Genomic DNA, 23,324 nt, shown 5'->3' with positions numbered 1-23,324 from the left:
AAAATGATCATGAGGTCAAGGGCAAAGCAGCCTTGAAGGGATAAACCTGCAGCCCGAGGAGAGCAGAAGGGGAAAGAATAGTCCTAGGCACTGAAGCTCTGATGATGTGGCCGTCCAGGGAGTGAATGTGTCTGTAGGAAGTGTGTCCATCAAGAAACAAGATTAATTTGACAAACATACTTAAATAATAGTGCCTTACATTTGTATAGGGCTTGACAGTTTGCAAAAGAGCTTTCAAGTCCATGACCTAATTTGATTTTCATAACAGCTTGTGAAAAGCAGACATTATGAACATCCCATTTAAGATGAGCAAACAGAGGCTCTGCCTGGGTAGGGACCTGACCGAGGCCCACAGCCCTCAGGGGGCACAGCCCTGGCTCCACTCCAGAAGTTGTGGTTCCCAAGGCTCCTGCCACCCTCTGCACACGTCCTTCAGAGACCGCCCCTCAGAGCGCAGCTCTTTTTGGTTCTCGGAACACTTCTGACACGGGTGGCCCTCTCGGAGCCAATTTCTGAGCTGTCCAAGAAAACCAATTACACCTGACTTGGCACCAAAATCTTGTTAGTCAGCTTAATCATTACCTTCTTCACCAGACTTAGCTGGCTCCTGGGAACTCTGACGTATTTCCAAAAATCAAATCCTCCCTCAAAGATGGAAACTTTGCCAAAACTGATGATATTCAAAAGAATGGGATATATAGAGAAATGACCCGAATAATGTTCACCAAATATTAACGATGGACTTGTAGATGTTTTAAAAAAACCTTTTAATGTTTGTTCTTTTCCACATTACTTGAAATTTGTATAATAAGCCATGTTTCATTTAATGGTGAATAACAGGAAGAGATTTCTTAAAGAACAATGTTGGAAGCAAATATACCAAAATATTAACAGTAGCTAATTCTGAGTTGTAGACAGAGATGGTTGTCATTTGTGTGTGTGTGTGTGTGTGTGTGTGTTTTCCTTCACTCAACTCCCCAGCAACTTTTTGAGCAACAGAAGCATGATGGAATGAGTGGAAAGTCTTTCAAGGGGCTTTTCTTAAAGGGAGACCACACTCTTCCGGCTGTGCACACACCAGTATGTTGGTTTAAAATAAATCAGTAAGTTATTTTATGTCTCATTCATAGCCCAAATGTCTAGTTGTGCCCTTGGTTCACTCCTGGAGGCAGAGGGTTATAATCATAATGTGGCCCAACTTTCTGATATGTGTAGGCAAAGACACTATACCCATCTGTTATGTGCTGCAGCCATGTCTGGGACAGTAGCAAAGGCAAGAATAAGCCTACTTCCTCCTTTCTTCCACCCTCCCCTTAGTGGTCCAGAAAACTCTGGTTTATGTCCTTTCAGTGGCACAGATTAGTTTCTTGGTGATGCATTCCACACTCCTGAGGTTAATAAATGACTCTGAAGAAAAGCAAGTCATTTATCATGGGCTTTTGTGTGACCCTTAGTCCAGTCAATGAAAAAATATTGTGCTTTGGGCACTTTCAAACAAGGAATTGGTCTTACTGCTCCATTGCTACGTGTCCACTTAGGGGACATGGTCTTTTCTTGGCCACTTTCATTCCAAGGACTCCTTAGCAGCTAATAAAGATTTTATTGGACTAAATTCTAGGCATTAGTATAGACTATAAAGCATTCTTATACAGTCCAAGTACAAAGTGAACAACAACTGAGTTTTCCTGAACAGTAGCTCACCTTTCCCTGTTGGGGTAGAGCTGGGACTCAGATGTGCTCATCATGTGGCATTAGACGATCTTGATGTTCCCAGCCCACCATCCCTTTTCCCACCAGCCCTACTAGCTCCCTGAGGTTTATGAACATTCTGAACTAAGAGAGAACAAGAAGGCTGTGTCTCCATCCACTTGTCTGAGCCATACAAGTGAGACGCTGGAGAACTGAGTTCTCTTCCACTTCTGAACCTGCGTGTCCACACGCCACTTTGTGATATGAAGCTACTGCAGTGTATTTTTAGAGAAGTTCTGAAGAAAGCTTTTTTTAGAAGACAGCACAGATCAAAGACTTTAATGAGTAAAATGGATATTCTCCATTAAAGAATATTTAAAAGATCTTCAAATGGATACTGTAGTTAGAAAAAAAGATAGCAGAGTCATAAAGGAGAATTAACAAACCTAAAAGAACAAACGACAGAATCTGGCACAGAGATCAGCAGGACAGGGACAAAGGGATAAGGAAGTAGTATACAAAACAACAACAATGCAGGCATTTCCAAAAGTCACCTCGGAGTTTTCAAGAAGAGGGGATGACACAGGGTCAAGTGTTGAGAAGCTAAATGTGGGCAGACAATGCAGTGCCAAAAGTCCAGGACAACTGGCAATATCTAGTTAAGATGAACAACCACATGGAAGAAATGAGAAAGATACCTTCAAGTGGAGGGCTTGCACCTCTTAGAAACCCAGCTGAACTAGTCAGGAGCCAACTTGAGCAAGTTGTCCTAGATTGTCTTTGACCTCTTTTTGCTATGTTCATCAAAATGGCAGATAAAAAATGAGTGTTGATTTCAGTAACTCAGATAGGTGTTTTTGACACTGGCTTAGCAACTGTACCCAGATACAGTCATGAGCCACATACTGATGTTTCAGTCAATGAAGGACCACACATACATTGGGGGGTCCCATAATATTAGTGACATACAGCCTGGATGTGTAGTAGGCTACACCATCTAGGTTTGTGTAACTACACTCTGTGATGTTCACACAATGATGAAATCGCCCTAATGATATGTATCCCTGTCAAGTGATGCATGACTGTAATTAAGAAAAAAGATAGGGGCTGGCCCCGTGGCTGAGTGGTTAAGTTCGCGCGCTCCGCTGCAGGCGGCCCAGTGTTTCGTTGGTTCGAATCCTGGGTGCGGACATGGCACTGCTCATCAGACCATGCTGAGGCAGCGTCCCACATGCCACAACTAGAAGAACCCACAACAAAGAATACACAGCTATGTACCGGGGGGCTTTGGGGAGAAAAAGGAAAAAATAAAAAAAATCTTTAAAAAAAAAAAAAAAAAAAAGAAAAAAGATAGAAGGGTCTACAATGTCTAAGGCGATATATGAGCTACATGGTCAGGTGACTACTAAGGCAGTGGGTTGTTAACAAAGACCAGAAGAACCAAGAACCCTATGGCACTCAGCCTTGGCCTAGACTTCACATGTGGTACAGTGTCTAAGTATGCATATTTCAGTCTTAGAGAAGGGGACCCAGACAAGCTGGCCTATGTCCAGAGAAGGTAAACAGGACAATGAAAGCTTGGAAATGACGCCATGAGGAGGAAACACTTGTGGGTACTAACTCTGAGAGTTTTCCTGGAGAAAAGAACACTTAGTTGGAACACGCCTGGGTTTTTCAGGATGCTGCTGAAAGAGGTCTTCGATTTTTTTCTAAGTGGGTACAGAGAATAGGACTGGATAGACAGGCAGAAATTCCAGGGAGACAGGTTTTGGTGTGATGTAAGGAAGAATTTTCTAACCATCAGAACTGTACAACAATACACTAGGTTTCCAACACAGCATGAGAAAAATTTTCTATTACATCAATTATGACTATGCCACAATGGAAAGACATGCCTCCCAAAGTGAGGGTCTAAAAGTATTCAGAAAGAGGCCGGATGGTCAAGGGTGAGGCAAGCAGAGAGGGCATCTGGCCCTGGCTGAGTGTGGACATGAGATCTGCATGTACCACTAGAAGACTCTGCAAGTCTAAGAACTATCTTGAATTTACGTTTTACCTTACTTTCTTGGAACCTAAATTGCTTTTACCTCTAGTCTCACAAGAGTCAGTGCATCACAGAACAATGAAGCAATTTGCTTAAAAATTGTCCGTAGCTAATTTGGGATCAAAACACTTCCCTTGGGATATAATTCTCAATGGTTTCTATACACTTATACATATGAAGCTACGTGAGTTTACCCAGAGGCAAACTACTATAGAAATCCAAGGCAAGCTTTTCATAGTGTACAGAGTCAATAAGGGGATAGTGATTTATGTGTTGTATATGTGAATAAATTGAATCAAGCAGTCCTAATGACAAATATGTAAAATAAAGTAAAGGAATGCAGTTACTCTGGTTGACCCTTTGCGAGTCACTCCTGCTGTAGGGGTCCAGCTGTGGCCCATTTGGGACCAGTGAGGATCACCTCTATGGTTCCTTCCAGCTCTGGATGTTGCACGCTATCAAAGCCAGAGGCAGCTTTAAGACATGATGTCCCAGACAGCCAGCTAGCCCTTAACAGGGTGGTGGTTGGCAGCAGGTGTGGAAGGGGATGGAGAACTCATGCCCTTCCTATTTTTATCAGTTGCTTATTCATACTGTTGATGACTTAAAAACTCACTGTCAAAAGCATCATATGATCCCCGTCCTACGTGCAGACGTGGTCTTTTGCTCTCTGACACCTCTGGCATTGCTTTCCACGCAGCAGGGCAATGGCCCCAACCTCTTTTTCCTTGTGTGACTCTCCCTGTCCCACTCCCGCTGCTTTGCAGGCCCAAGTCAAAGCATCTCTGACAGGGACTGCAGCTCCTGAAGCGATGAATGTGACTTTAAGCCTTGTTCAAATGCAGAATCTCCCCTTTTCTTTTCTACCTTAAGAATAAAGTGAGTTTATCTGCTTAATAGGAAACTTGAATTAAGTGTTACTTCCTGGGGCTTGGGTTTCTGGTTTATCCAACACTTACTGTCTCACTTGGCAGAGGCCTATCTCTATCTCAGAAGAAGGAACTGTCACTTAAATGGCTGTCCTGGCACTTCCCCTCCCCAAAGCTATGCAGGTCTCACTGTCATCCTTCCCCTCTATGTTCTTTGTGGGATGCGACCTGACTAATCGGCCCCGCCTGAGGTATTTACTTATTTGTGGTCTTCCTTCATACTTTCCCATGAGTTCCTTCCATTGTTATGTCCCAAAGCTCCCATTTCCTCTTATGTTTCCCTCTCCTGCCATTCTCCCATGTTGGGAGGTGGCCATCGGTCGTCCTCCAGGGGTGGTGCTCATGGTAGCTGCTGTCACACTTTGCAGTCTTCCTCCTTCCTTCTCAGGCACTTCAATAATTTTGTTTCCTTGTCCTGGGCTGTCCACTGTTGGGATGTTTTAAGGAGACAATATTGGGACAACGTTTTTCAGAGTGTGATACCAGGACCAGCAGCATCGGCATCACTTGGGAACTTCTTAGAAATGCAGATTCTCAGGCCCCACCCCAGACCTGCTGAGTCATAAACTCTGGGATGGGCCCAACAATGTGTGAGTCTGATACCCATCTGCTGCATTAGGAGATGGGTTTGGCTGGGGACTCAGAACTACTCAAATCTTGCCCTCAAGGTTTCTGAGGAAAATCCATGTACAGAGAACATTAGCTGGGGCTTTGGCCCCAAATCCCAAGGTCAAACTCTAGTGACTGAGGCTGGACCACATGGAGGATCCTTCTTCTCTACTATGTTAGCCTAAGTAATCTAGATCTAAAGCACACAATCTTGCCTCTTTCTTCAAAGCTCAACTTGAGTTGAGCTCTTTCCAAACAAATACGAGAAAACTATGCTCCAAAATGCATGGCAACTCAGAGCTGGAGGTGCCAAACAGCACATGCAATGAGGAAATGTTAAAAGCCTTCCCTTCAAAATCAGGAACAAGACAAGGATACGCCATCATCACTTCTCTGTAATATTTTCCCAGAAGTTTTAGCCAGTTTAGTAACATAATGAAAAGATAGCAGAAGTGTAATGTTTAGAAGAGAAAAGTAAAATTATCATTAATTACAGATGACACGATAATCTTAGACTCTACATACAAATAATTAGAATTAATAAGACAATTTTGCAAAATTGCCAGATATATCATATATAAAAAAATTGCATTTCTATTAATCATTAAAAACAAATATACATTTTGTAAATAGATACTATTCATAATAGAAAAAAGTAAGTTTCTCAAGAATAGAATGAACTAAAGATGGGCAAAAACTTTATGGAGAAAATTTCAAACATTACTGAAAGACATTGAAGAAAATCTAAATAAATGGAGATCAGATCTCTCCTGTGTAAATGGATAAGAATACTTAATATTGTTATGATGTCAGTTCTCTCCAAACTGATCTATAAGTTCATTGCAATTCTAATAAAAATCTCAACAGGTATAGGTGCCTGTGTGTGCACTTGACAGCAGGTGTGTGCTTATGTTGTATGTGCACAGCCTGACGAATTATGATAAAATTTACATGGACAAGCAAAGGGCTGAGAACAGTCAATATTCCTGAAGAAGAAGAACATGAAAGGGACGCTCACCCTACCAGCTGCCAAAACAATATTATGCTGGAATAACTGAGATAGTTGGTAATGGCAGGGAAGACAAATAGTACAGGACAGAGAGCCCAGAAACAGACTCATGTACATGGAACCCTGATAACTGACAGATGGCATTGTGCATTGGTGGGAGAGAGGACAGGCTATGCAATAACAGTATTGGGACGCCTGGTTAACCATGTGGGAAAAAATGACTTTGGACTTATACTCAGATCATACATAAAAATCAGTTGCAAATGGCTTGAAGATTTAAGTGTGATAGGCCAAATTCTAAAATTTAGAAGAAAATATAGAATGCTTTTATAACCTCAAGTATAGAAAGATTTCTTGAACAAGGGGGAAAAAAGCACAATCAATCAAAGAAAAGATGATAAATTCAACTACATTAAACTAAGAACTGCTGTTCATAAAAAGATCCTATAAAGTGAAAAGGCAAGCAGCAAATGGTAAGGAGACAGTTGTAGCAATGTATCTGGAACATGAACAGTATCCAGAATATATAGCATTCCTATTGAAAGAAAAATAGGAATCTCCCAATGGAAAAACAATGGGCAAAAGACATCAACAGGCATCTCACAGAGGAAAAACTATCTTAATAGACAAAGGAAGAAACACACACACATTGGTCATCAAATTAAAACCACAACAATTTGGCAACAACTCAACAGCTGGCAAGGATGTGGATAAATGAGAACTCTCATACACTAACGGCGGAAGTTTAATACAGTAAAACCACTTTGGAAATCCATTTTGCATTGTCTGTAAACATGAAGATGTGCACACCCTAAGCCCAACACTTTTACTGCCAAGGAGTCATGTACAAAAACGTTTATGGCAACATTTTTTATAACAGCAGGAAATTGCAAATACCAATTTCTGATTGACAGGAGAATAGATAAATTTTAATACACTCATACAATAAATTCTATACATCAGTAAAAATGAATGAACCACAGCTACAGTCATTAACATGGATTACTCTCACAAATATAATATTTTAAAAAATGCACACTGAAGAAGAATGCAAAGGGCATGACTTGATTTGCACAAAATTCAAAACAAGGCAAATTAAACAATGTATTGTTTAGGGATACAGATGTTTCTGATATAATGTAATATATGTATTAAAAAAAACACAATGCTCTCGTTCTGCAAAACCACTCACTAAAAGTAACAGAGATTATGGATTACTTTCCTATGGAAAAAACAGAAAAAAGTCCTACGTAACTTTGCAAACAAAATATTAATAAAACCAACAACAATCCTAATAAAAACATTAGTATAATTACAAGCCATATTACATTCTTAATAAATAAATACTTCTGCAAATATGAGAATTGATCTTACAGAAAACAGGATAGCTTCTTAGGAGAATGTTTAAGGAAGGTTGAGGAAGCTGCCTTAGGACCAAATGCCCGAACAGGAAGAACTGTGTAACTAGCATCTCCCAGACAGGGGATGAGGGCAAAGTCAGCCAAGAGAAGAACTCGGAATAGATGAGCTTCCTGTGCTGAAATCCACAGCGTGCTGCATTCAGCTGTGTTAGTGTACTTTGCAGTCCGCTGCTGCTCCTTGGTGGCACAGAACATTTACGTGTGGGGAAAAACATTGTATAAACAATGTGACTTCTGAGTATATTGACACAATTCCCTTATTTACTGACTGCATATGAACTCATGCGCATCACAGTAACACAAGTTGTAGCATGATGAACGGAACATACATATTTCACAAAACTATAAGGTAAGGGAAAGTGAAATACGAATTCGGGAGTGCTTACCTCTCTGGAGGAAAGAGCAGGATGGACTTGATTAGAGGCACAGAGGGGTTCCCAAGAACTAATTTTCTTACGTTGGATTATGGGTACACAGGTGTCTATTTTATTATTATTCTTTAAACCATCATCATATTTCATGACTTCATAGTGGTTCATGGTATACACGAGTCAAAATTTACATAGCAAATCATCTACTGCTGGGCATTTAAGATATTTCTGATTTTCTTTTACTATTAAAAACAACATTTCAATTAACCTATTTTTAAATACTTCTTTAGCACTTGTCCGATTATCTCCTTGGAAGATTCATTCCAGAAGTGGAAACGCTGTGTCACAAACTCTTTTTTTCTATTTGGTCGGTTGGAGATAATTTGCTCTTTTCAAAGATGACTTGCTTTTTCTAAACCAATATTTTGTTTTTTTTATAGAGGGAATGCTAATTGACGTTCTGTTCTAGTGTTTTATTTTCTGAGGTTAAATCGTTCCTTCGACAATTGATCACGCCCTAAAGAAAAAGGCATGGGTCAGAAAGCTCTGCACCCCTCTCAGGAGTCCCACTGGTGGAACTTGGTTTTAAAATATCCGAAAAAACACTTCAGAGAAGGCCCAGACAAAGGCTGAAATGATTAGACCAAGGATTACAGCAGAATGGAGACTATAAACAGATGAGAGACAGAGGGGTGGACTCTCTAGAAAGAGAAATGGGGAATACAAAGGGGTCGATGAAGGAAGCCAGCAGAGAGGAGATCAAAGCGATGAGAGCAGAAAGAAAAGCTGACGCAAGAATGAAGGCGCTTTTTAATGACACCTTGAGGCCTGAAAGAAGGGGAGGCAAGGTGACGAGCACAGGAGATCGATATGAGTCAAAGGCAAGAGGCAGCTGGGAGGTGACCTGGTCAGGAGAGCCAAGCACACTGGGTCAATGAGAAAAAACCCATGAAACCTGCATCCAGAAAAAAAGTTATTACAGAAATTGAGAAGATAGAACTCAGTGTCTGTAGAAATGCTTGTTTGTGGGGGAAATTATAAATATAAAATGGAAGTGCTGGTAAATATGCACAACAGTCAAAGATCTTGTAGTTTTTTTAAAAAGTGTGAAATTTCCTTCACAGCATGAACGAGAGTAAGGAGAGATGGCTACTACCCCAGAGGAAAAACTACGGCCGCTGGGGTTCACAGAACCAGGGAGAAGTGGGAGGTGGAGAGGCGGTTTAGGTAACTTAGACCAGAAAAAGGATTTAGATCGAAACAAGCTAAGAATTTCCCACCTGAACCACACAAGGACACAAGGTGCCAGATAAGAGATCCGGTTCACGCAAACATTTTCAGCACATACGATCAGCTCCCCAGCTCAGCCTGGCAGTTGTGGGGCAAAAAGAAGAACTGGAGAAGTTGTCAGCATAGAAACACCGATGGAGGAAATGGCCCAGATGCAGTCCTAAAGACTCTACATCTTCAAACAACGCACACACATTTTCCAATCAATAAAAAAAAAAGAAAAGAAAAACAGGAAAGTTAAGAAAACCTCAATATCAATTTAAAAAGTAATTATTACATAGTAAAAGCTAAAAGAAAAAAAAATCAGTCAATTCTCTCTCCTTAATCTCACAACTCTTCGCATTTTTTGTATACACTGCAAATCTATGTCTCCAGCGTTCTATCACCTCTCTGTGAATCCATCTTGTAGTATTTGTTTTTACACAAAGGGATTTAATTTGAAATCCTCTGTTACTTTTTACATTATGAACATATGTCTATGCCACTGATATTCTTTTCCCATATAATATATAATGACTATTTGGTATTTCATCGTCTCTATGCATCATATTTTATTTAGCCAATTCCCTTCTGTTAAACGTGGAACTTGTCTCAAATTTTTCATATTATGAATATTGCCACCCTGAACTTCCTTGGGGTTAAATCTTTGTACATATTAATGCTTATTTCCTTAGCATAAACTCAGGCATGGGCATTGTTGGATTAAAGGATAAGAACCTTTCAAAAGCTTTTAATATGTATTGCCAATTGCCCTCCTGAAAGGGTGTATCCATTTACACTGTCATAGCAGTGTGTGAGACAGCTTTTGGCCAAATCATTATAGTTTTTGAAGAATAGAAGAAAGCTCCCAGAAATTAAATTTTGACTATGTGCTTTGGAATTATGTGACTTGGGTTTGAATCTAGGCTGTTCCACTTACTGGCCATAAGACCTCAGGCAAGTCACTTAACCTCACTAAACCTCCGTGTTTCCCCATTGTATTGAGATATACATAACTAAAGTTTTTGATAGGATTAAACAAAACAAGGCATAAAAATGCTTAGCACAACACCTGATACACTGTAAACACTAAAGAAACACTAAATGGAATTCCTCAGCATGTTTTTCCCCCTAGGGTTTCACTATGAAAGCTACCAAGAATAGCACAGGGAATGAGATACCAAAGAGAAGGAATTCAGATCACAGGAGACACTGAAGGAAAGCATCAGGACCACCACAAATCTGGTTCATAAATGTGGGTCAGAAAAAAGCCTTCTGAACAAGAAAACTAATTGAATTTAAATTATGTACTAGTGATGGTGTCAGCTTAGCAGTGTGGCCACGTGGCTGTAACACAATACAACCAGCACTTGCGTGCTAAATGGACAGGGAGGAAATGAAAGCATCCTGGGGACTCTCACCCTTCTGCTGTGAGGCCCAGCTGCTCTGCAGACCCCTTACAAGGAGATAATGACAAGTTTTGGGACAATTAGAAAAGCAAGATCACAAGCCCTGAGGTGTGTAAGCTGTCACAGTGGGTTGATAACACCACGAAAGCAATAACAGGAATACTGACCTCAAGAAGGAGGAAGGGAGAAATGGAGAGAGAGGGGGAGGGGGAGGAAAGGAGGAGGAGGGGGGAGGGGAGGTGAGGAGGGGGAGAAAATAACCAAAATGTACAGACCCAATGAATGTGGCCCACCATACCGGCCCCAGTAGATCTCGTTACAGGGGAGGCAGCTCCACAGATGTGCACGCTGGGAACCGGCAGGTGGGAACTCTTCACTTGAACTTGAATGAAGACAAAGATGCAGAGTGAAACTGGGAGGTAAATAATGGAATGGAATTTGAGTAAACATGGAAGGAGGGGAGAGGTGTCTGGAAACCCTCAAGAAGAGCCAAGGGTTATAGGCATTGCTGGCACTTTCCTGCCAAGTTCGGGGCCTCCTGGGAAAGTTCCTTCTCATGATACTGGCGAACAACAGGGCAAACCACCCACAGGTGCAATGCAGGGAAGGGATTAGGAGGGGTCAACCTGGCTATTATTTGTCTTTTGTTGGTGAGGCTTGATGTCACCAAGGTAGGAAGGAACAAGTGATAGGGACAGGGGGACAGGAAGGGAGAAAAGTAGGAAGGGGAGGGAAGGGAGGCAATCAGTCCCCACCATGGCTGTTCCATGGTGGGAGATGCCAGAGGTGGGCCCTGTCTTCAAGGAGTTCAAAGCCCAGTTAGGAAGACAAATCTCTTAGTGTGAAAAAACAAACACATATGATGAATGGCCAGGTAAGAACAAAAGATGCAGCGGTTTGCGGGCTGTGGGCAGGCACAGCTGGGAAAGCTTCCTGGCGCAGAAGGCTTGGGTGGGATCTGGACAGGTGATGAGTAGAGAGGGGGTTCCAGATTGGGGAGTGGCAGGAGCTAGGCAGCCGAGGCAGGACTGAGAAGGCATGTAGACTGGAGACCTGGTGACGTGTACTTCCATGTGAAAGGGCAAGACGGTAAAAGGGACAGAGCTTGAGCTTTGGGAACAAGAGGACTTGTTCTTCCCACTTTCTGGGAGTCCTAGGACCTCAGTTTTATCACCTATAAAATGAGGATAATAATACCTTCCTTTCAGGGTTGTTGAAAGGATGAAAAAATAACATGAATAAAGCACTAACACACTACTGGCACACGATAAATGCTTAGAAAGTGATAGATAATCTTGTTATATGACTACTCCAAGAAATAAAAGCACAGATAGAAAAGAGAAGATAGGAGAATAATAATATAAAAAAACAAGCTGCAGATTTCTAGAAGTGAAAATGTTCAAATAAAAAGGGTATAATGTAAAGGGTGATAAAGATTAAAGAAGGGGTGGATTAGAGCAGGGGTACCTAACGTGTGGTCCCTCCCTGGATCAACATCACCAGCATCACCTGGGAGCTGGTAAGGTGTCTGGCTCTACCCTAGACTGACTTAAGCAGAATTTCTTCTGGTGGAGCTCAGTAATGCACATATTAATGATATTCCCCATCTTAAAGTTTGAAAGCCCTTTTGTTAGTGCCATTGACTCGATTCAGCAGGGAGAAACCCTGTCTAGTCTTTTTGTGCCATCCTCTTACCTTCCAGTGCTATATCAGACAAAGGTCCACTGATAGTCATAGGGTTTTCAAGGCCAATTTTTTCAGAAGTGGGTGGCCAGGTCTTTCTTCCTAGTCTGTCTTAGTCTGGAAGCTCTGCTGTAACCTGTCCACCATGGGTGACCCTGCTGGTGTCTAAAGTGCTGGTGGCATAGCTTTCAGCATCACAGCAACATGCAGTAGCCCACAGTATGACAACTGACAGGTGGGTGGTGTAGCTCCCTAACCAGGAAAGAAACCTGGGCCGTGGTGGTGAGAACGCCAGATCTTAACCACTAGACCATCAGGGTGGGCTTTGAAAGCCCCAGGCAGGAGGATTTGGAAAAGTTTCTGGGCCAAGAGATTAGCTCAAAGTAGATACACCAGATTCCAGTTATCATTGACCTCAATTAATCCTTTCACATGTGCATGAGGGTTACTAATTTATAAAGAGAACCTCAGAGATTCTACAAGGAAAGTAAAACTATGGAAAAGGGTTAAGATTGACTATAATCACAGAATATAGTCACAGGATAAAAGCAGGATAAAATTATGTCAGTATATGTCAGTTCAATAATCTTTTGCTGCTAATAGTTACAAAAATTCTTTAGGTTTTTAGAGCTTTGAAGATTTTGGAATTGTAGACCAATACTGATTCATTTAACCCACATAACAAACCTATGTGGTAGGTACCCTTGTCATCCCCCGTCTATAGATGAAGAAAGTGAGACACGGAGAGGTTTCCAAGGTTACAGGGCTAATATGCAGCAAAATATTTTTGGCAAAATCCTAGGTTAAATTCCAGGATTTGAACCCAAGTGGTGAGATTCCAGAAGCTACACTTCTAGCTGCTAGTCTACGCTACTTCACCCCGACAGTAATTTATTTAAACATTCCCTTATTATTGGACACATAGGTTGTTTCTAGTGTCTCACTTTCATAAATAAACACTGTGAAGAACATCTTTGGGCATAAGCCTTTTTACTTTTTAAATTATTTTAGCTTTGTGTTACACTTCTTCAGCTCTTTAGCTACTGTGACCATACAGTAACACTAAGCATCTTTCTTCACAGTTTCTTAGTTAACTTACTTACTTTTGAGGGGTCATAGTCTTAAACCGCATTTCCCATGATTTCTTTAGGATAAAATCCCAGAAATTGAATTCTTCAGTCAGACTATAAACAATTTCTTTTTTTTTTTTTTTTGGTGAGGAAGATTGTCCCTGAGCTAACATCTGTGCCAATCTTCCTCCACTCTGCATATGGGATGCCATCACAGCATGGCTCGACAAGTGGTGTGTGGGTCCAAGCCTGGGATCCAAACCCATGAGCCCTGGGCAGCCAAAGCAGAGTGCACAAACTTAACCACTATGCCACTGAGCCGGCCCCTACAAACAATTTTAAGATAATTATTTTGCAGGTAATTTGTTACAAGAGTAACCATTTTATTCCACTCCATCAGCATTATCTTTAAAGTCTTAATATTCTTTTCTCTTTTTTTTTTTTTTGGAAGATTAGCCCTTAGCCAACATCCGCCACCAATCCTCCTCTTTTTGCTGAGGAAGATTGGCCCTGAGCTAACATCTGTGCCCATCTTCCTCTATTTTATATGTGGGATGCCTTCCACAGCATGGCTTGATGAGCAGTGTATAGGTCCATGCCTCAGATCTAAACTGGCACCCCTAAGCTGCCAAAGCACAGCCTGCAAACTTAACCACTATGTCACTGGGCTAGCCCCTAAAGTCTTAATATTCTTGATAAGCAAACTAGCATATCATTTTAAAAAGTCTTGTTTCTTTTATTCAAGTAAAATTAAAATTTGTATGTGTGTGAGGAAGATTGGCCCTGAGCTAACATCTGTGCCGATCTTCCTCTGTTTTATGTGGGATGCTGCCACAGCGTGGCTTGATGATTGGGGCTAGTCCATGCCCAGGATCCGAGCCTGTGAGCCCTAGGCAGCCAAAGTGGAGTGTGTGAACCTAACCACTACGACACCAGGCCGGCCCCAGTACCAGCTTACTTTTGACATGCAAACTCATTTACGTTTCTATTTTTCCTCTCCAAAGCCCCAGTACATAGCTGTATATCCTAGTTGCAAGTCATTCTAGTTCTTCTATGTGGGATGCCGCCACAGTAACTACTACGCCACGACGCCGGCCCCTAAAATATTTTTATATGTTCACCAAACTATGTGCTTTTCCTCATTTGAAAACTATTACATCTTTTGTCCACTTTTTTGAAACCGAGGTCTTAATGTTCTTCCTATTAAATTCTAGGAGCTCTTTAGACACTGAAACTTTTAACCTTTTGGGATATTTGCTGCAATTATTTTTAGTTTATTTTCTTTTTAATTTAGTTATGACTTTTTACACATAAGTATTTTAAATGTTTATGTAAGAAAATCTGTCAATATTTTCCTTCATCATTCTCTGCTACTTTCACACTTAGAATGAACTTCCTCATTCCCATAAAATATCCTTTGCTTTCCTCCCCACCCACCAAAATAGAAACTTTCCAAACTTCAAGTTTTAACTTGAAGTTACAATTTGACTAAGTGTATTTACAGTAAGAAGTTCATTTCTTCAGAAAGCTACATAAGCTATGTGTGTTCATTTTTGCTGGTGGATATCCTTTTTGCTCCATGAAACCTGCGTAAGATCGAGAGGCGGCCAGAAAGTAGGAAGATCAGAGGGCTAGGAATAAATGGAGTCCGGAGCATTAATCAGGTCTGTCATTTATAGTTGTGATTTTTTTATTTCTTTTGAGGAAGATTAGCCCTGAGCTAACTACTGCCAATCCTCCTCTTTTTGCTGAGGAAGACTGGTCCTGAGCTAACATCTGTGCCCATCTTCCTCTACTTTATACGTGGGACACCTACCACAGCATGGCTTTTACCAAGCAAAGCCATGTCCACACCCTGGATCTGAACCAGGGAACCCTGGGCCACCAGGAAGCGGAACATGCGAACTTAACCACTGTACCATCAGGCTGGCCCACTATAGTTGTGCTTTCTTTGGCAAGTCACTCCACCTTTCAGAGTCCTGGCTCCTCATTTGTAAAATGGAGGTAATTGTACCTATCCCGCCCATCTCCCTTATTTATCTCCCGAGTGTTCTGAGGATCAAGTGAGTCAATGAGAGGAAAGTGCCTTGTCAATCACTCACTGTTATACCAGCCTACATATTGAGATTTGTTCATTCATTCAGCTCCTCCAATGTCAGGCACCCTACTGGATTCTGGGGCTTCAACGTTGAATAAGACATACTGTCTGTACTTGACTAATGTGTATTAGCTCATTTAAGTCTTTTAATGACCAATGAGGGAGGTCATATTAATAACCTCAGTTTATAGATAAGGAAACTGGGCACAGAGAGGTTAAACAGCTGGCCCAAGGAGGTCATACAACTAATAAACTGTAGAGCTGGGATGCAATCTAACTCCAGAGCCCAGACCTCTAACCGCTATCCTGTGCTGCCTCTCAAAAGATGAGGGTGCAAATTGGCCGATAATTGTAAAGGGTGAAACTTTAGTTGGGATATTTTCATTTTTAAGAGTGCAAAAACAGGAGAACACTCGGCTCCCTCACTACCTATTTCTCCTGATCCCTCAATCGACACATAGCACAAAAGGGCTCCCACGGGCAGGGGCTTGGGGCGCAGGTATGAGCAGACAGGGATCCTGACCTGAAGCAGCTCATGAGCTGATGGACTGGGGGTCTGAAGCTGTGGTAGAGAACCTCAGCCTGAGGGTTCCCCTCTCACCGGCTCTCTCAAACCAGCTGTCACTCCTCTTCCTCTCCCTCCCCAGCTTCTTCTGCAAGGGCCACCACCCTGGAGATCTGGGGTACCATGCTGGCATCTCTGAGTTCGCAGTGCCAGCTCAACACGTGACACGCAGTTGGAGCTCAACTGATGCTTCTTGAACTAAAGGCTTATGTCAAATCACAGAATATTTAGAAAAACTATATGGAGGCTACGATAATTCTTTCAACCATCAAATTCTATTAAGAGGAGAAAAATAAAACTCTTTTTCCTAAGGACAAACCGCTCAGAATTTTTGGAGAGAATCATTACACTCTCTTTGAGCCTGCTTCTTTCTTTCTACATGAAAAACAAGAAATAAACAAGAAACACGCTTATTAGGAACTCCACCAACAGAAAACATGGGAGAAAGAAGTCAAATGATTCCATTTTTCTATTTGTTAGTAATTTTGCTTGTGTGTATGTGAAAGACTTGTTGAAAGAAGAATAGCTAAAATTAGTTTCCTCTCTGAGGTATCATATTACCTTTGCCCCCATCATCACTGACACTCATTGCCTGAGCGTGGAGGAAAACAGGTTTCCGCCCCGGTTCCCAGGGAAAAAAATCAATTATAGGTGAGAAACACATAAAAGCCAATTAATTCAGGTTATTTAACCTAAGACATCTTCATTCTTTCTGCTTTTTCAATGTAAGGAAAGACCTCAGAGGCAGCTGAGCCAAAGGATACAGTCCAGATAAGCACCTACCACACGCCAGGCATTGTGTTGAGCACTTTCTATGTATAGCTCATTTAAACTTCACAACCACCCTTCGAAGGAGACATTACCTCAGTTTTACAGACATCAAAGGAATATCCACCAATAAAAACTGAGGCTCTGAGAGGTTAGATATCTTGTCCAAGGTCAGAGAGATGCAAAGTCCACTTTCAAGCAAACTCTAGACCATCCGTGGCAGAGGCAGACTTTATTTTTCCTCATTTCACATTTTGCCACCTCACTCACTAGCCCTGCCTAATTATAAAGTCTGTTCATTTCTGTGGCTTCAAGTAACGATACAGTTGTTCAAGCAACTGAATCTAACTGTACTACACTCCATCAGCATTTCTCAGGACCCACATTTCCCCAAACGCTATCACACCTGTCTGGGTTATTTTCTGTCTTATGGATGGATGAGGTGGTTACCAAGACTACAGTGAATTATAAAATAGGGACCACCCAAATTCTCTAATTCTCACTGGCTTTAATAAAGGCACCTCAGCCAGTTGCAGGAGGACACTTGAGAGAAAAGGGGGAAAAATTCAGTCAGGCTAGCGTCAGGCAAGAGTTGAACCAAAACTACCTTGCATGAGTGAGGGTTATATGTGCCACTTTGTGACAATGGCAAATGGATGAAGTCTAATGTTCATTCACCTTGAACTAAAAGCCTCCCAGAAATAAGGGGGGGGGGAGGGAGAGAGAGAATTATATCTGTCATGGATCAACTAGACCCTCCTGATCCTATTTTATGCTATAACATAGAAGTTATGAAGGGGACTTCTGAATTAGAAAGGCAGCTTTTTCGGTACCAATCATTAAGTCCTTCTCAGATAGTTGATCCCCAGTCCTGGTTGATACCCAGCTTCCTTTTGTTTATCATAAGATCACTTGGATGAGAGAAGCAAAGGATGACAGACCGGAATCCCGGGCACATCTCTCACATCCTCATCCTTGCTGCCCGTGTCTAATGAGTAACTGAGTTCTGTGGAGTCTACCCAGGAGACATCTCAAGCGTTTGGCTCCTTTTATCCATGGCCACTGCCATGGTCACCATGGTTCAGGGCATCATCACCATCATCTGAATGGTTACAATCTCTTTAAGAGGTTGCTCTGCTCCAAACTCACCCCTCTTTAACCCAGCATCCACATGCAGCCAGGATGAGTGAGCTCCCAAGAAAAATGTTCACTAAGTCACTCCTCCACTTAAAATCCTCCAGTGGCTCTCTTTGCCCCAGGATAAATAACGACAATAATAGCCAACAACAGCTGGGTGCAAAGTCAGTGTCAGGTACTGCATGACTTATCTCAATTCTTGCCCCGACCCTATGAGGGAGGTATAGCCTCCATTCCCACTACTTATTGAGGCTAAGCTACTTGACCATGGCCCCACAGGTAGAAAGTGGCAGAGCCATGACTCAACCCTGGGTTTGTATGACCTCAGAGTGCATGCTTTAACCACCAGGCTATCCATGTGATGGCATGCAGGTTCTCTGTGACCTGGACTGCCCACCACTCCAGCCTCATGTGTTAATGAGCCCCTCTTTGCTCCTTATGCTTCAGCCCTTTGAGCCACTTGCAGGTCCTGGATCTTGACATGCTGTTTCATGCCTCTGTTTTTGTTTACTTTTGCACATAAATCCCTCTTCTATAATGCCCTCTCCCCTTTGTCTATCTTATGGAATGTCTCATCTTTCAAGATTCAACTCAAGTGTTAACTCTTCCATGAATCTTTTCTTGACCTCTCCTCTCCTTGGTAGAATTGACCACTCCCCTCCCTGTGCATCACTGAACCCTAATTATGCTTTCATTATAGCAACCACAATACTTTCCTACCTTAAATGGATGAGTATGTCTCCCCCCCTTAGACCTCTATGAAGTCCTTAAATGCTGGGACTGTGTCTTACTAATCCATTTTCTCCATGATATCTTGCACAGTGCTGGGCATACAGAAGGTTTACTGTAAATACTGTTGAATGAATGAAAATATTTGTTTGCACATGAAATATGTTGCTTGGTTACAGCACCCCATGCCACTACATTGTGAGATTTATATTACTTTTGCTTACAGCATCAATGCAATTAGTAATTTTTTTTTCTTTACCTAAGGACTATATACAGAACTTTGAAGAGGTTCATGCAGCTTTAGGTAACTAAAAATTTTGACATCCTCCCAATTAGAGCAGTGGATAAGGGAGGAGAGAAGATATTGTAGTCCACCTGCCACACCTATTTTCACCTGGGAAAGTATTCAGTGACAACAATGAGGTGTCACCATACAAGCCAAATTTGGTATGGGACTTATATACATATCTACCTTAGCAATGGGAATATGGATAATTTGCATTTGAATCATAATGCACATATTTTATTGTGTGCAATAAAATAAAGTTATAAGAATAAAATTAATCATTTATTTTGAAAGCAAGAATAATAGCAATGAAAAACCGTGATCAACTCAAGACAGCACAAATGATGCTGTGATAAACAAAGCATTCTTTCCCAAAATTCCAGAAATGCAAACTCTATATGTGTACACATGCACTATGGCAAACACTACATGGTGGCCAGACTTCTTGCAGCCAAATGCAACTCCTAACCAATGCATTCTGGTCCTACCTCAAAACCATATATATCCCCACCATTCCCACCTGCCCTTGAATCTCAGCTCAAGGAAAATCTCCTTAGGGAAGCCTTTCCTGATCTCCCAGTAGTCTTTACATCCTCAAAGAACTGTTTCTCTCCTTTAGAGAACTTATCTTAGTTTGTAATTACACATTCAATACTTAGTTATTGTACTAACAGTTGATTCCCCAAAGCATCTATAAGCTCAAGGAGATCAGGGATCCTCCCAGGTTTTATTCACGATTTTTCCCCAGTGACTGGCACACAGCCAGGCACTCTGTAAACATCTTGAATGAATGAATGATGAATGATTCCTTCACCTCTTACTCATTCATTGCCCTGTTCTCTTAAGAATTATAGCCCCATTCCTTACCAGTCTGAAGCTGGTACTCAGTTCATACCTCTTCATTATTCTCCCGCTCTACCATGAGGATCAGTCCATACTTTCTAATCCTCTCCTCTCCCAACTCCTCATTCAAAAAGGCTTCTTAGAAGTGGCAGCTTCTACCCAACCTGAACTTTCTGACGTGTGGGACCCAGGTCAAGGTCATGCAACATGAAAAAATGAACAAAGTGAAGGCGGATTAGTGACTGGAGTAGCTATTAGGTTATTTTAAACAGTCCACACAACTCCTAAAATCCTTTTAATTCAGTAAAAATAATTTGAACTACTTCTATTTTACCATATGGACAAAAATGGGTTGATTTGCTGGTTTTGGCCTAAAACAGAAAAAGTCCTGGAAAAGAGTTGATTGTGCTGCTTGTTGGCAAGAAGTGCCACATACGTAGTCTCTTAGCATAATTATTTAGGAAGTTGTTTGTAAATGACAGGGCCCTGCCATAGAGCATTCTCCTCCACTCTGGGATGTTGGCCTGCCTCTCCTTTCCTACTTCCCTGATCCCAACTCATTCTTGTACATCTTCCTCTCCCCACTTGTCTACCGCAAAGCTAGGTCCCTAAGCCCCTTCACAAGTATGAAACGTCCACCCCCTGAGGTTCCTACGGAGGAAAAAATCCCATGCCTGCCACTCTGCTCATCCTGGGTGGAGCGAGGAGAAGCAATGGTGTGACATGCAAAGTTCTGCTTTCAGGAATAGGAACCAGCGGGGTGTTAATTTCTGGAAATCTAGAGCATTTTAGGAAATATCCTTCATTAATTCCCTTCAGTACCAGCTTCTACTTAAACTGCGCTTGGAAAATCCAGTTTAAGGAAAAGAACAGACAGTATAGAACCGGCGAAGGACTCTTCCCCAGTGCTCCTTCGAATCACGGGGAGAGTTCAGGAAGGTAAATGAAATGTCCTCTCTCGGTAGTGGGTTCCCTACCCCAAGGGCCTCCCCAGTGAAAGACTCTGAAGACAGCAGAGGTGGCGCCAGCGGGGAACACTGGGAATTAAGTGATGCGGGCGGTGGTGGTGACGTCACTTTCTGCTGGTACTTTCATTACGCAGGACGTGGGATAAAGAATCAAAAGGAGGGAGAAGAACAAGTAGAGTAGGAGAAGATATGGGTAAAAAAAACAAGGCAGGCATAAATAGACACAAATGCTAGTCTAGGATTATCTTTAGAAGATATTTTGTATTTATTTTTTTAAAGCCTTGTGCATATATTATCTATTGAAACCATTATTTTAAAATAATAATAAAAAAATAATGAAAGACTCCATCAATCTGGTACTTTTTTTTCTCCCCAGGAAATACAGCGGCTGGTGATCAGGCCCGGGGACTGACACCCTAATTTTGCGCCACTGAGGCAAGGTCCCGAAGACAGCTGGAGGCTTGGGCCAAGGAGCCTGCGAGAGGACTCATGGCCCAGGAGCATAAGTGCTGACGCTGTGGTCCTCCCTTCCATATGCGAACACGCTAGAAAACTGCCTATTCCCTTGTTAACACACGGAGGGGAGTTCTTTCTGACCGTGTCACAGGCAGAAACAAGGCGGAGGCACAACACTACCCGCAGCCCGGTCTTGGCGCGCACTCCCATTCATCCGTGAGGGCGACCCTGCGGCCCTTCCGGGGGTAACTAACAGTCTGGTCTTGCGCCCGGGATGCCCTTGGTTTTGTAACCTGGACCCCGACGCCCCGCACCCAGTTTCCAGGTCTATGTGCTCCAACGTGAGCCCTTCGTTTGCTCCCCAAGCCCGCGGCCCCCAGACCCTGCCGCTGCCCCTCCCACTTTGGGGCGCTTTCCGCCCGCCCTCCTCGCAGCCCTCCGTCCTACCTGGCACCCCGGCCCGGGCTCCCTCACCGGGGACAGCGCTAGCCCGTCGGCTGTGGGTCTCCCCGAGGATGGGCTCGGGGCTGAGCTCAGGACACCGTGCGCGCGCCCCGCTGTCGATGCCAAGGTCACCGTCTCCGACAGGCGTCCGCCCTTGGGGCCGGCCACGGCAGCCCCCGCAGACCCTCTGGGCGCCGCCGCGGCCCGGGCCTCGGAGCTCCGCCCCTCGCCGCTCCCCGCCCGCCTGCCCCCTCCGGGTCCCTCGCCGCGGAGCCTCGCTGCCCTCCGAGCCCACTCGCGGGCTACTCTCTAACCTGCTCCCCGGCAGCTCCGGTTCCCTCACCGTCTTCCCAGCCCAGACCGAGCTGAGCTGACTCCTCCGGAGCCCGGCCCCGAGGGCTCATCTTCCCTCCCCCGAGGGCCACGCGTCGGGTCTGGTCCCCAGAGACGGCGGGCTCCGCGCTTGGGTCCTCTTCTGTCCTCTCTGTTGCTGCGCCAGGAATTCCCGGACCCCAGATCCTGCTCCCGCGGTCGGAGAGACCCCCTTCCCTCCTCCCCGGACATGGAAAGAGACTTACTTAAGACATCGGGGGCTTATGGCCCCGCCAACGTTCTCTGTGCCAAGCGGGGGAAACTTTTTTCTGATAAAAGGCTCAAGAGTCACAGTAAAATAAATAAAAATCCCGTGCCAAAACTCTTACTCATTCTGCAAGATGCAGGTCAATCCCTGCCCACGCTGCAAGACCTTCTCTGCACGCAAACAGCTCGCTCCTTCCACTTTCCTGCGCGAAGGGGCACGCGGTCCTCCGTGGCCAGAGGCAGGCACCTTGAAGACCAGGACTCGGGCTGCCTTGCTCATTCATCCCTGTCCCCAGCCCCTGGCGTGGTGCCTGCCACCTGTGAGGCGTTCGAATATTTTATGAATAAGTGGAAAATTAATTTCTTTTGTGGAAAACTTTTTTTTTTTTCTATCCTCAAATAATGCATACTCCTTTGGGTGGGCAATTTGCTAGTCTCTATAAAGAGCCCCCAAAAAATATGATCCCCTTTGATGTAGTAATTCCATTCTTGGGAAAATTTCCAGCACAAAATAATACTGTGCAGATGTTTGTAGCAGGATCATTTATTACAGAAAATAATAATTTGAAAAACCACAAAAGCAAACAAACAAGAACAAAACTGGAGGCATCATGCTCCCTTATTTCAAACTGTGTTACACAGCTGTAATAATCAAAACAGAATGGTATTGGCATAAAAATAGACACACAGATCAATAGAATAGAATAGAGAGCCCAGCAATAAACCCAGGAATATGTGGTCAATTGATTTACAGCAAAGTAGACAGAACTATACAATGCGGAAAGGACAGTCTCTTCAATAAATGGTGTTGGGAAAACTGGACAGCCACATGCAAAAGAATGAAACTGGACTATATCTTACAGCAGAGACAAAAATTAACTCAAAATGGATTAAAGATTTGAATGTAAGACTTGAAACCATAAAAGTCTGAGAAGAAAACATAGGCGG

At 42.9% G+C, this 23,324-nt stretch overlaps 1 protein-coding gene across 1 annotated transcript in view; it reads right to left on the bottom strand.

Annotated features, from left to right (window-relative positions):
* Window positions 1-22,025, bottom strand: part of CASR (calcium sensing receptor) — an 82,703-nt gene extending 60,678 nt beyond the window's left edge. Inside the window, exon 1 of the mRNA XM_044771497.2 lies at window positions 21,801-22,025. The gene's annotated coding sequence lies outside the window, so the exon portion shown is untranslated. The remainder of the gene's footprint in view (window positions 1-21,800) is intronic.
* Between the last annotated feature and the right edge of the window lie 1,299 nt (window positions 22,026-23,324).

This window comes from Equus asinus, chromosome 5 (genome assembly GCF_041296235.1).
Source record: "Equus asinus isolate D_3611 breed Donkey chromosome 5, EquAss-T2T_v2, whole genome shotgun sequence".
In the NCBI taxonomy this organism is placed as follows: Eukaryota; Metazoa; Chordata; class Mammalia; order Perissodactyla; family Equidae; genus Equus; species Equus asinus.
This window is presented reverse-complemented; position numbering and strand designations above follow the sequence as displayed.